Below are 14,647 nucleotides of genomic sequence, written 5' to 3'. Positions count from 1 at the left end.
TTATGTATATTGTTTCCATATGTATTTAATCTTCAGGATGAAAAAGACTGTAGCTTTGCTGTCTGGTCACACTATCATTGCAGTCTTTACTATAAGTGCTTTAACCCATCATGAGTTCTTTGGAGTCAGTGGGTCACAGGAGTAACGGGACAAAAGCATTGTTCAATCTCCTATCAACCAGTGACTGTGCAGGACAGTGTTTCCTACCTATTTAATTTCTCAGCTTTAAAAGGGCCAGAATACTTCTGCTGCCTGATGCAGCTATATTGCAAATCATACGTTGTACCATCTGAACAGTCTTTCAGTCATCTCATTAGATTGTGAGTATTTATGAGTGATTTTCTTCTAAAATAATTCAAAAAGTCAAGCATTTTTCTGCTTGCAGAAGGAGATCACTCAATACCTATTTTGGGATGCCATGTGTTGAAGACAGAACACTCCATTTAGCAATGTCAGAACGTCTGGGAGAGACTAAAGTTTTGGAAAGTGGAAAAAAAAAAACAACCTTAAATGGGTGTTTATGTACCAGAGTAAAAACAAAGTGAAAAACAAACAAACAAAACCCCCCAACCAACCAGACAAAACCCCCCTTCAGCTATTTTGTGTAATTGGACAGATAAGGACCTTTTGAGACCATGAAGATCTCGTGCAGAAATTGTTCTGTATGCTGAGTCACATTAGACCAGCCCATCTGTCCATCTCAACATTTGTTTTTCTGGTTGTTTTACGTGATTTCTGTAAAAAAGTATTTATTGTTAGCAACAAATGATCAGACTTCAGCAAATTTTATTATGTAGTCATCATAGGTTTCATAGTCAAATAAGGTTGATGTCAGGGTTTCTCAAAATGGCCTTGCACCTTTGTAGACCAGATCTGAAATAAATACAAGGATTGACTTGACATAGATTACTTTTTCTGAAGGAATTTTATTATCTGATTCCTGTATTATTCTGGATGATTTTATTTGCAATTAGAGTTTCCGGGTTATGTGAGATTTCAAAACTATTTCTGAAAATTAAATATCTAAAATAGCAGTTAAATGTTCTTGCAAGATATTTTAAAATTATCATCTACATTGTGTGTGATCTAACACATATGAGTATTTATGAAATATCATTGTGGCAAATACAAGTGCTAGTAGACTCTTCTCAATTTGCGCATCATTTTCTTTTCTCTCTGTCAGAGCACAAAAGACGTATGAATCAAAGCTTCCACTTGGAGACAGGCTCCTAAATCATATTTGATCTTGTTTGCTTGAGTGGTGACTGGCTTAGTAGGAACATTAAATGTGAGTACTGGGGCATGTCAGAGTGTTGTCTTTACTCTCTGCAATATTTTATTGTTTTTTTTTTCATGAGTGTTGCAAAGTTGTGGTCTCACAAAACAATTATTTTAGAGGAGCAGTTAAAGCTGTTTCACCTGTGCAGTACTGTACAGCAAGTTCTCAAGGACCATCTACACATTTCTGGGAGGCTTTTCATGTCAGCTACAGCTTCATATGTTCTTAAATGGCTTGATGATTATATATGTCCCATGTATTTGAATGCTTTTGTCATGGATGGGATCTTTTGAGAATGAACTTAGTATATCATCCTTGTGTCCTTGTCATCATTTTCCTCAGTGTCTGCTTTCATCTGGGGGTGACAGAGCCATTATCACGTCATCATGTGTCTGCTCGAAATATCTGCAAGTATCTCTTTGCTCTTTTATTAAAACATTCCCTATATCAGTTTATTGCAAGAGGTAAATGAATTATCTTGTAGCTACTGTGTAGGGTTTGAAATTGCTCACTTCAGCTGACTAATTATGTAATCTGGCTTGCCAGGACCTGTCCTTGTTCTCAGTAAAAATATTTTTATCAGCTTGTTGGTGCTGTATATCAACTAGTGTGCAGATAGGATGATGCTACCTCAAGATAAACCTGATATTCTCTTGTGAATGCTTGTTAATACAGAATTTCTTATCTGCTATTTATCTTCCTAATTTTGATGAAACTGTTAACCCATATGTTTGACTTAGTGATGTTTTTGTAACACCTTTTTTTTTGTGAATTCTAACTGGAGTCCCTTCACTATTTTCTTCTTAGGTTGTTTTCAGCAGTGTTTCAGTTGTTTTCTTGGATTACAGTAGTTCCTAAGTATTAGGATTTCATTCTAAGAAGTGGCATATTTTCAGTTGGTTTCTAATAAAATGAGTTAAGACTTCCAGGACTTCCTTGCCCACTGTGTGCAATGAAAGAGGTAGGTCCTCTTCTCTGTTATTTTTCCCCAAGGCATTCACATGGATGTGGAAATCTTGTTTCTATTATTTCCAATCCTCAGCAAGTTCACTGAGATAAAGATAAGAATGTTTTCTAGGTACTCTTCATTTTTCTTTTGACTTTCACATACTGACAGGGTTTCAAATAAAACAGCAAATCCTTGCTTTGCGTGGGTTATGGTCTCTTCTGACAACATGTTGTGCTGTCCTTTTTATATATCAGGAAGCCAGATTGTGACCAAGGATATAAAATTTAAAGTAGAGCTCACTCTATTAGACACAAAGTACAATAGCTTCATCAGAAACACCTAGTCCAAGATCCCTCCGGTAATTAGATATAATTAATTTTAAACAGAATTTGAAGAGATGTAACTTCTGTAATTTGGAGTTGTCCCTTAAATTCAAGCCTAGGAGGCCTATGTCTAAAGTTGCCTTTGGTGAATATGAAGTTTGTGACTTTTTATATAGAATATAGTTAGAATACTCTTGTTCACTAGCAGGATAATATTCTAAATATCTCTGTGTATGTCTTTAGTGATAAACCCTACAGTATGTGAAGCTTTGTGACTTTGATAAGTACAGCTTGATGTTAAAGAACATGTTTTGCCAGTGGGAAGCTATTCTACAAAAAAATACCAACATACTAGACTGGTTTGGTTATTTTTGCTCATATTTATACAGGTTTAAAATCCTCTAGAAGGAAAACCGACAGGCAAATGAAAGCCAAGAAACCATCTGAAATCTAGAAAATCAAACAGCCTGTGAATCTGCTTTGAAGGATGGTATTTAGGATATCATTATATTCCATTTATTTCTCTCTTCTTTTTTCTACCAGTCACAAAAAAGAGCAATATCAAGAGAAAACCCCCACACAATTTAAGGTACAAAAGTACCAAATTATTTAACAAAAGCAACACCTCTTTGTCGCTTTGATACTGATCTATACCTCCATCTTCCGATATTTCTTTCTGACATTAGCCTTTTGTCTCCGATGCATTTTAGATCATAAAATGCTGACTATACATTTTGCTATACATGTCGGAGAAAAGTATTAGCTACTTTAGCCTTTACTTAGTCTTCTGCACAGTAGACTCTCTGAGGAGAATCTTATTGGTTATTTCCAGTAAATCATTGCTGTTGTTGATGTGTTGTCATTTTGGGGGGATTTCTTTAAGACAATTTCTTTAAACATGATCATGATCATTTAAAACAAAGGCTCATTAACTCAAGACTTTTTTGGCCAGCTGCAGTCTCTGCTGAGCATGCTTTTATTTTGTATTTGAGTCTTGAGTTAGGTGTATATTAAAGTAAAGAGGTCTTGTCCTCTCTCACTGTAAGCCTTTTTAAAACATCCCATCCTTCCCTTAAGTTCTCAGATCTGCTGTTGCATGTTTTCTTGATAAAAGTTAATGTTTCAGGGATTTCCAAAATTATTTCTTTTGCATGCTACCACCTAAAATGGAAGCAGGTCTTCTGAGCATGGGGAGTCACTAGTAGAGAAAACATGAGGGATTGCTTTCCTAAATATGGTATATAGAGTACCACATGATTTTGTTGTATAGTGTTGCTATTCCAATTTTTTTTAAATGGGTTATAAAATGAAGTTAACATATGAATATAAGAGCAGCATGCTGGTTCAGACCAAAGATCTAGTGGAGACAGGTAAGTCTGCAGGAAGTGGACATATGAGGAAGAATAAGAGAAGGACAAACATACCGGGTAATAGTCCCTAAAACACTCCAACTATTCTCAGCTGTGGAGGACGCCTGAGTCTCTTGCAGTTTCTCTTGGTGGCCTCCCATGAATGTCTCTTCTAAGAAATCTTTTGCATTCACAAAATCCTTTGGCAAGAAGAACTACAGTTTTACCTGCTGGGTGAGGAACTACCTCCTTTCCTAAGAGAGAACATTTGGGATAACAAGAACATTGCATAGGTAATTGATTTTTTTTTTTTTTTTTTATTTAATGCTATCCAGCACTTAGCTGGATAGCTTTCATAGAATGGTTTATAATAACCCCAAAGTTTTGCTTCTGAGTGCTATTAGTCAGCTGAAAGCCTCTTGTTTTGTATGTGAACCTAGGATTGCTTTTCCCTGTGTGTATCAGTTTACACCTACCTGCACTGAATTTCAACTGCCATTTGTATATCCAGTTACTCAGTTTGTAAGATCCTTCATAATCTGCCATCATCATCCTTAGTATCTTGAATTACTTTGCATCATCAGAAGCACAGTCCCTTCTTCAGTGTCCTTACCAGGTTAATTATAAAGGTGTTGAATAGCACAGAACTCTACTACTGATTTCCCTGCAGCACAGGAATTAACATTTCGCTCCTACTTTCTGTTTCTGAGCTCTTAACCATTTATTCATTACATTTGTCTATGTAAGGATCCCCTGCACTGATGTGATGGCTGCTTGTTTTCCGTAAGAGTCTGCAGTGAAGATCATTGTGAAAAGTCTTTTGGAAATCCAGACAGGCTGTATTAATCACTTCAATCTCTGTGATTGCTGACTTTGTCAAATAGTATCAGTATACTTCTGGGGCAGAACTTCTCTTCACAGAAGTCTCTGGATTTAATTTTCACAAACATATTTACAGAGACATTCAGTAATTTATGCTTTCTACTGATTTGCTTGCTATGGAAGGTTTTTTGTGGTGTTTTTTGTACCTCTAGCCTTCATGTACTGAGCTTTAAGTGAGAGGTTGCATGCTATGTTTAGTAATTAATCTGTTTTATCATTAAGTTCATTTGAACTCTTAGATGAATACCACCTAGTTCTGGTGAGTTGCTGGCATTCATTTTGTCTGTTTGTGTATAACACATTAGTTCAACTTCAGGTATCACCTCTCCTGAGACCCTTCATCCCCAAACCTGTCTAGGGATTCAGATGGGAACCTTCTCTGTTCCTTTTACAGTGAACTTCAGTTAAAATAATATATTCACCTTATGCAAAATTATTTTGTCCTGAGTGCTCCTTTATATCTCAATGTGCTATATACGTCAGTACAGAATCTCTATTTCACCGTTTGTTCCCAAAGGATTGCAAGAAGGGTATGAGAGGAGCTTGGTTCGTTTCACTAGCTGACTTCAGAACTCTTTTTTTTTTTTTGTCTGCCTAACCATTACAATAATTAAAGGAGTTTATAATCTGTAAGCTCTTAATGTGTACTTGGTTGATTTTTTTTTTTTTTTTGTCTTGGCTTTTCTTCATAATCAGATGACATCTACTTATTTTTAGCAAATGCTGGGGTTCCAAGTGGTCAGATGATTCCAGGAGATTTTTAACTATAGCAAATATTATGAAACTTGTGATAAATTCCCATGAACAAGCAAAAAGGGTAAAGTGATTCTTGCATACAGTTATGTTGTTTCATATTTCAGTGTACCTGAAAATCTTTCTAATATCTCTTATTTAGGTTATATTATACTGTTTTCAGATTAATCAATTTGAAGTATTCCAACCTAACTTAAGAAACTACTAAGAATTTCTGAGAAATATAACTGATATCACATTCATTATTTATCTTGGTCCTCAAATGCACATAGCTACGATTTTTGTCTGTAAAGATTTATATGTATATCCATTTTGCAAACTGTTATGCTGAGTCTCCCACCTTTTATCTCTTCCTCTTTGGCTACTTGTCATTAGCTTTCTGCTGGACATGACTGCCCACAGCAGGGCTTATGAAAGATATCATGTGTGTATTCCTTATTAGTTTTAGCGGAAAATCTGTTACATCAGTTGACACTGCCATTGCAGATGGCATGAGCTAGCAGGAGTGACTTTGCCTTGAAAGAGAATAGGAGTTCCACACATACATTCTTCCTCAAAGTCTACAGAGGAGCAGCTGGGATAGTAGTGTTTTCAAACATTTCCTCTATGGACATCTATCAGCAACATAATAAAGTTATTGAGAAGTTGCTGTGTGACCCAGACTTACTCTATCATTCATTTTCAGACCTTTAAGCCTTACTGACCTTAGATCAGTGTTACCTACTGCTGAGAAGTCAAGAATTTTTGCCTATTGCATGTTTGCGATCCTCTTCCTACTTATCAATTCAGATGCAATATATTTATGGACTGTCTCTTACTACCTCAGAGAAATCAACCCACTTAAATACCCTGTCTTGGCTTAGGGCTTTGTTGCCTTTGATGGCACAGTACTGATACACAGTACTAGGGTAATCATATTCAACAGCATAATGCTAACTTCCATTCTGAATATATGTTAATAATATAGCATTTTATATTTCAATAAAATTAGTTTTTCTAAATCACTGCTATGGTATCTAAGTGTTCATAGCTATAAAGAAAAGCGAAATGCAGCTTCTCCTCCAAATCATGTTTATAAAACGGCCTACGTAAATGGAAGGTTCAAGGTCAACTGCTAATCATTGCTGATTGCCCAAAGTTTGGATAGAATTCCCTTCTATTTCCAGACCATATCCCTTTCAGAGTTTGAAAGGAGGGTGCTGCTCTTGGCTAACTGGCAGGGCAGAGCACATTATTCTGATTTTGGTCATTTGTCACTGGCTCACAGCTTCTAATACAAGTGCCATCACTACATTTCACATTTCCATTCCTTCCAAGCTGTCTCATGTTTCATTTGCATTCCACTGATGGGTGTCATTTTATTCTTCTCTGTCTTAAGGTTTTTTTGTGACTGTGTGACAGACAGCTGCAATGGGCGCTATCCTAAGTACAAAGCAGAGCATCTCTTCACCAGCTATCAGCTAAGATTGTTTTTTCACCTGTTACTTGTGTCCTCTCCATTGTATCACTGTAGTACACATCAAATGTCCATTTCTAATTTTTTTTCTTTCTGACCAAATTTTGATCCTATTCCTGACATTTATTTTGTGATTGGGCGATTGGGATTTAAGTTGGTGAAAGAGGCAGTCACAGGTTCAACTGACACTGCTCCACGTCAGCCATGATCCTCCCTCTCAAGTCAGCAAAGTAATTTTATCACAGTAGTGATTTCTGAATATCTAGGCTAATATAACTTCTCTGAAAGCAAACTATGTTCGTTCTAAAATATGACTCAGGTGCAGTTTTAACTGACTGGTCTCCAGTCATTCTTAAGGAATAAAGTAAACAAAAAGGTGGTTTTAAAATAAAGTAGATGATAGAAATCATATAGTCAGTTCATATATTCACACTTAAATGGTGTCAAGCTGACCCTCAGATTGTACATGAGGGTATAGTTGTAAAGAAGGCAGAGAAGCAGTATACATAGCCCCTGCTTAAGATCTGGCCACTGTGTTTTACTTCCTAAAACTTTCAAAGAACAAAAGGAAGGAAATACAGCACAAATATTTACAGAATAATCATACCTGAAGCAGAAAAAATTTTCACAGATTTCTCCTGAATTTGTACCACATTGTCTCATGCTACTATGGCAGGGTACAATACAGACATTATTCTTAGTGGGAGCAACTCATCAGTTTTCCATGAAAGCTGTATATAATAAAAATCCAGGAAGATGGTTTTGAATACCACATATATTTATTTTGAGCATTTCTTTTTTGAATCAAGCCATGGTTCAGAAATAAAATCTCAGATCTAGCCAAGAACCTAGCTTTTAACATTTCTTCATGTTTACTTGAATGGTGCATGAATAAAAAGTCCATCTTTTGAAATGATTCAGATATTATCAGAGACCTTTGCTTTCTACCTGTTAGAGTTTGTGTAGAATTATCTTCAGACTGACAGCATTCCAGTTACCTAAATGCAATTTGTGCACATGCATACATTAGAGAAAATTAAATACCATATGGTGCTGAGCCAGTCACAATTTGTACTGTTTGAAAATAGCACACTTTTGAAGCCTGATGACAAATTTTATGGGTTTTCTCTCTCGCTACCTTATGGAAAAATAGCTCTTAACCATTTATCCACAGAAGCACGGCCTAAGCTGTGGCTGTAAAAATTCACTGCAAGAACTATTTCTAAGTAAATGATTGTCTATAAAACATAGAAGACCTATGAAAAAAGATTTTTCCTCTTAATATACATACAACATTTTTTTCATTTCCTGGCCTCTCTGGGTGATGCTGTGTTTTTACTGCTCACAAACATCCCAAGCAAAGAAAGTAAATTGAGCTGTTCCTGCTACCCCTCAGACACACTAATGTTACTGTGCATCACAGGAATTCTCGGTGAAGTGAGTAACTCCTCTTATGGCACAATTTCAAGGATGGTGTTTGTGCCTTCTACTGGTCAGCCAGTGCAGCTGGGTGGTGTTAGCCACAGGTTTTGTTTAAATTGATGGTAAAATATCAGGCAATAGTGAAGCAGAGTTGTTATGAATGTCTGGGTGAAAAAAGCGTCCTTGGCCATTTGTATAAACCTGTATACATTTAGTGTAACCTTTAATGCTTAGCATGAGCAATGACTTTTTGTTTGCTGTGTGTGAAAGCTATAAACTACTGAAGCAGCAAATAGAGCATTTAATCTTTGTATTTCCGTAGCACATCCATGCTCCATTTGAGACCGGAGGCTCCTCATATGAGATACTGCTACATGTGATAAGAAAATCTGGAGAGATATTCTGTATCTCCTGAGACAAGCACAAGGCTCTTAGAGCTTAGTGGCATTTCTTCCTGATCTGAGTCAGCTGTTCCAGGTCCTTGTGTAGGTAAGGGAGGAAGAAAGCAAGGGTTATTATCTTTAATTAATAGTTAGGGAAAGTAGTGCACTGATTAATTGGTTACCTTGTCCATGAGCACACAGGAGCCCTCTCAAGGCTGGTAACTGAATCTCAGGTTTCCCAACGCACAGTTTGTTACCAGCAGGAACATCCATTTTACAATGCAAACAGGCCGAAGATTCAGCAACTGCTTCAGACGGTGGAGGAAATGGACTTTGATACTCTTTTAGAGATAGTGGGGTTTTTCCCCTCTCCTTGTCTCTAGTGTTGATTAGAACTTCTCTCATTTCTAAGTCTTATGCCACTGTTCATCCATGGAAGATAGTCTGAGCTTTGTGTTATAAATGCTGCTCGTTGTTTCCTTCCTCATCTTTATATAAGAATATGGACTATATTGAAAAGCCTGTTCTAAAAAAGAGTTGCAAATTTTTTGATATTTCTCAGCTTTAAAAGTATATATATGTCTGTTTAATTAGAAACTTTCCTTTTGCTCTTTCATAGAGTCTGTTTTACTTCTTTGCCTCAATTTCATAGAAAAGAGATAATTTGGTAAGGGCAGAAGTACTGTATTTTGGTGCCCTAAATCAGAAGTATTCCGTATTTCTGTTTTTGGAGCATTCTAATTAAAATCATTGTATAAATTAATTAAAAATAAAAGCTGTGTTCAACAAATATAAGGACTTCTATTGTAAGCAAAACATCTATTTATTTTACTGAGACTTTATTTGAGGAAAAACATTTTGCTTACAAAAATTTTGTTCATCAGTTTGATGGAATAATCAGAGCAACGTTTAAAAGAATCTCAGGGAGGCTACATTAAATAGGATCCATGTTTTCCAAGTAAAAAAATATATTAAAATACATTCCCGGAATCTACATATTTGTGCAGTTGGATGTTATTGCTCTACCATGTGTATCTACTCCGCTCTTGTGAGACCGCACCTGGAGTACTGCAGCCAGCGCTGGAGTCCTCAGCACAGGAAAGACATGGACCTGTTGGAGCGGGTCCAGAGGAGGGCCACAAAAATGATCAGAGGGATGGAACACCTCTCCTGTGAAGACAGGCTGAGAGAGTTGGGGTTGTTCAGCCTGGAGAAGAGAAGGCTCTGGGGAGACCTTATTGTGGCCTTTAAATGCTTAAAGGGGGCTTATAAGAAAGATGGGGACAGACTTTTTAGCACAGCCTGTTGCGATAGGACAAAGGGGTAATGGTTTTAAACTAAAAGAGCATAGATTTAGACTAGATGTAAGGAAGAAATTTTTTATAATGAGGGTGGTGAAACACTGGAACAGGTTGCCCAGAGAGGTGGTAGATGCCCCATCCCTGGAAACATTCAAGGTCAGGTTGGACGGGGCTCTGAGCAACCTGATCTAAGTGAAGATGTCCCTGCTCATTGCAGGGGGGGGTTGGACTAAGTGACCTTTAAAGGTCCCTTCCAACCCAAACTATTCTATGATTCTATGATCTTGCTGACTTTTGAGTCTAGGAAATATTCCCTCGCTACCTGTTTTAAGGGTCAGATTGGCAGTCTGCTTTTTATATAGCTCTTATGTGGACTCCCTTGAATTCCTTTGAAGCATACAGTGCCTTGGGGTGTTTGTATGACAAAGGTGCTTTGGAAGCGGGATGGTGTGGGGTTCTCATTGCAACTCTGCCGGGGCCACATTTAACTGAAAACTTGGCACCTCTCAGGACATATGGATGATGTAAATTATAAAAAAAACCCCTTAGCTTTGTAAAAAGTCTCTGACCAAAGCTTACGTCATCTGAAAACACTTTTTTTCCATTAGGAGACAAACCAAGAGCTGGAATCTCTGAAGAATTAACTGCCTGTTTGTGTCAGCAGGAGCCTGTACCTGCCTGTGAGTTTCTCGTAGCTCTCAGCTGCGGTGGAGCCTAAATTCTCCAGGCACCTCAATTTCCACTATTACAGATTCCTATGTACATCAAGGTTTGCACCCATACATGCTTAAGATATTCTATAGCTTAATAAAGATGTTGTTTAGTATTTAGCTCACAAGTGAGATTCATCAGCCTTTCTGGTCAGGGATGAGACGTTTTTCCACTTAACTCATTTGAGGAGCTGGATACAAAGCCTGAACATACGTTCTTTCTCCCCTGACCTGCATAAAGTGTAAACAAACAAAGGAGAGAATGAGGATGCATGTTCATAAACTGTATACTATGTATAAACTGCAGCGAGACTGGGGACCAGGTCTTCTTTAGTCTCCTTTATTTTCCTCTTTGCTGGTGAATTTCTTAGTGAATTAGTCACCAGATCATTCTCATAGACTTTCTTTCTTTATTGTTTCAGTTTCTAAAGGATGAGCTGGGAGTTGTACCCAGTAGAAAATCTTTTCTTTTCTTCCTCACCAGACATTGTCCCAAGAGGTGGGAGATAGGGAATGGCAAACAAGGAATTGAGCCCTCCGTAGCTTCCTGAGATTGCTACTCTGTGAGATACTACAAAAATTGACTGTACTGTTAACAGAAGAAGTTCTAGTTCTGACTTGGGTGTTCAAGTGCATCAAGTTAAACCTAAAAGAACCAGGATCCAATGAGTCAGTCACAGTTGTGCTTCTGACTGCTAATGTCCTCTCATATGGCACGTATGTGAGAAATCCAGACAGTTCTCTCTACAGACTCTTCAAAGGCACATTTCCCATACCTTTTTTCCTACCCAAATACAGAAAGAGTAACAATCAACAAATGGTATTAACGTAAGAGAGAAGTGCAATTATTTATGTTTATCTATTAAGTAAACAAAATAATAAACCATTGTGCATTTAAACTGAGGCAGTAACTCCGCTGGTCTCGGACCATATTTCTGTCATCTGCATGACATCTACAAACTCTTATCTCTGGATTTTGTTCCACTGCACTTGTGTTACGTGTGTATGCCATGATATGGAGCATCATAACCACCATATCTCATGCTTTCATTTAATTTTACAGCCATTCTTTTGCCAAGCAGAGGCATTCTTTTCTGGCAGTGGCATTAAATACTGTGTGGCCATTTTTCTGATAATGCTATCTATCTATATAGATATTAAAAGAAAAAATCTAGGGCTAGAACTTTATTCTCTGTTTGAAGTATATAATAATATACTAATACTTATATCTTGTTAGTACGTACTGTACATAAACCACTCTTTTTGAGTTTTGAACAGACTGCTGTTATAAGAGCAGGTAGCACTTTGCAATTTTGCTCAGTCTTGCATACTGTTATCTGACATAAAAAATGTCATCTATGCACCACAAAAATATTTGGTATTGGCTGTCTTTCCAAGAATATCTCCCGCTGTGATAGTGGAAAACTATTTCTTCTTATACATGGTTTGGTTTTTTTTTTTTTTTAGTCAATTAATAAGTGAAGATATCCATGTTTTTCCCTTACAGTGACCAACAAGAGTATACAGTGTTATTTCTATTACTCATTCGATAACTTCCTACTAACAATGAGCTTATCCTGCTTCTCTTTCATCTTAGAGCAAGGAGAACTTACTAATGGACACAAATTTCAAGGCAGTTGGTTTCTTTCATCTTTATTCTGTGCACTCTTGTAACACTCCAAGTCCTGGTATTGGGCAAGGAAGAATTCACTGTATCTGTGGAGCTGATTTATTGTTAGTTCAATTAATAACAGTCTAATAGTCCAAATTCTCCAACACAGAATTCTCTAACCAGTTTAAATTGTTATACTAAAAAAATCCCCACCCCAACCCCCAAAACTTTCCTAGTATCTACCTTTTTTCCTGGTGCTGTGCTTGCACTTTCAGTGTCCTTTTAGGTGTTAAGGCTGAGACTTCCAGCTTTTCTTGAGAAGAATTGCAGGTGGTGGCAAGTTTTTAATGAGCTGTCAGTGTCTGGAGGTCTTTGCTAAGAGAAAGGTTACATTAATGGCAGAGGTGTCTTCCTCTTTAGTCCTGGGACCTGCTTGTGTGTATTTTTACATGTTTCCTTACGCCATGCTGCTGCCTTCTGGCTGCGCCCAGCGGAGCGTGAGCGTGTCCCCACAGCCTGCCCGGGCTCAGCCCCTCCAGGGGCTCTTGTCTGTTGGGCAGCGACCCCCTGGGTTTGGCGGCCCCTTCCCAGGGAGGCACTGGCAGAGCTCAGGCTCAGGCAGGGGAGGCAACAGGCACTTGGCCCCGAGGCAGGAGCTGGAACCAGCCCAGCCCAGCGCCGGCCACGGTGAGCCCAGGGGCCGGCCCTGAGACCTGCGCTCGCAGCTCTCGGCAGACGCCGTGGCTCTTCACTAGGAACGGCAAAAAGCTTATTTATCCAGCAACACTGTGAGCTTCAACCTCAGGAACTATTTTTAGATTTTTCCTCTGTTGTGTTTCTCTTCTGCTGTTCCATGTCTTCATTCTCTTGAAAGGATCAAGGGCTCAACAAAAATGGATAATCTAGTGTGTAATAAGATGAGGAAATATTTTCTTCTTCAATTTTTAATTTATACATCTTGTTAGTCTACATACCAATCTCTTGTAAAGGAAAAAACATTACTGGATTTAGCTTTCCTTGTTTATGTTGTATTGCCAGTAACTTCCTGAATGCTGACAGAAATGTTTTAAGAAGTTCTGGCTGGATTCTTTTTCGAATCAGTTGGTGTCCTAAATATTTTTCTGTTGATATTTCATTCAGTTCTGTTGCAGCTCTGTGCCCTGATCCTGTAAAGAATTGCTCTAACAGTGCTTGTGGACCTGTGGACCTGATTTGTCTCTGCTGTGCTCTCTACCAACTCTGACAAAGCCTTGCAAGGTGATGTAGACCACTCTGATTTTTATATCATCTGCCAAATTGTTTTGGCCTATGTATTTTGCCACAGTGTCTGCGGCTTTATTTGTACTTGGCCGAGTTCATGTTTTGCCAGACTTTGGTTTTCCACTAGTCTCCCTGACTTTTTGGTCTCAAATGAAAATTACAGATTAGTATTTTATTGTGTTTATTCAACAAATTCCTATCTATATTCCTATCTATTCCTCATGTAACCAAACATGCAAGACTGGCCTTTAACTTCTTGTTAGTCACTGATGTTTTTTTGTTGTTGTTTTAACCATTCTGTGCATTCTGGTTAAAACAAACAAAGAAACTCAAAGCTTTTTACCTAGCCTTATTGGTATAATTACATCTCCAGATGTTTAGTCACAAATAATAGCTATAATTAATTTTTTCCACCCTCCTTTGGCTTGTGTGTTTAATTTCAGAGTGAGAGTGGGGAGGGCAGCAATGTCCTTTTCCCTGAGGCCCTGTGTCTGTCTGGAAGCATTGGTGAGATTGTAACTAGAACGTGCCACGTGAATGGTAGTGTTACTCCTGGGAGTGAAAGGCAGACACACAGTTCTTCAGTCTCAGTGGTTTTATACTGGTGTAACTGCATTTACCACAGGCAGCTATAGATGGAGTAGCGAGCTGGAGAGCTCTGTAGTGTACAGTGGAGAAATGTCATGCTGTCAGGAGGGAGAATGGAAGATGACAAGTAGGCAAGGGAAAGAAGCTACAGCCAAACTGGAAGCATGGTATCCTCTTAAAATATAAAACAGTTACCAAAATGCCAGTTAAATAATGTGCCACGATTATCAAAAGGGTTAACAATCAACCATACATTCAACATATGTCTCAGTGGCTGTGAACATTGTTGGCAGCATGTACTGACAGAAGAAGTCAAAGCTTTCCATTGAAGTGAGGAGACAGAGAAAACAAAGTGATTTCTAATCCCCATATAGCTTTTA

Source organism: Aquila chrysaetos, chromosome 5 (genome assembly GCF_900496995.4).
Source record: "Aquila chrysaetos chrysaetos chromosome 5, bAquChr1.4, whole genome shotgun sequence".
Lineage (NCBI taxonomy): Eukaryota > Metazoa > Chordata > Aves > Accipitriformes > Accipitridae > Aquila > Aquila chrysaetos.
This window is presented reverse-complemented; position numbering follows the sequence as displayed.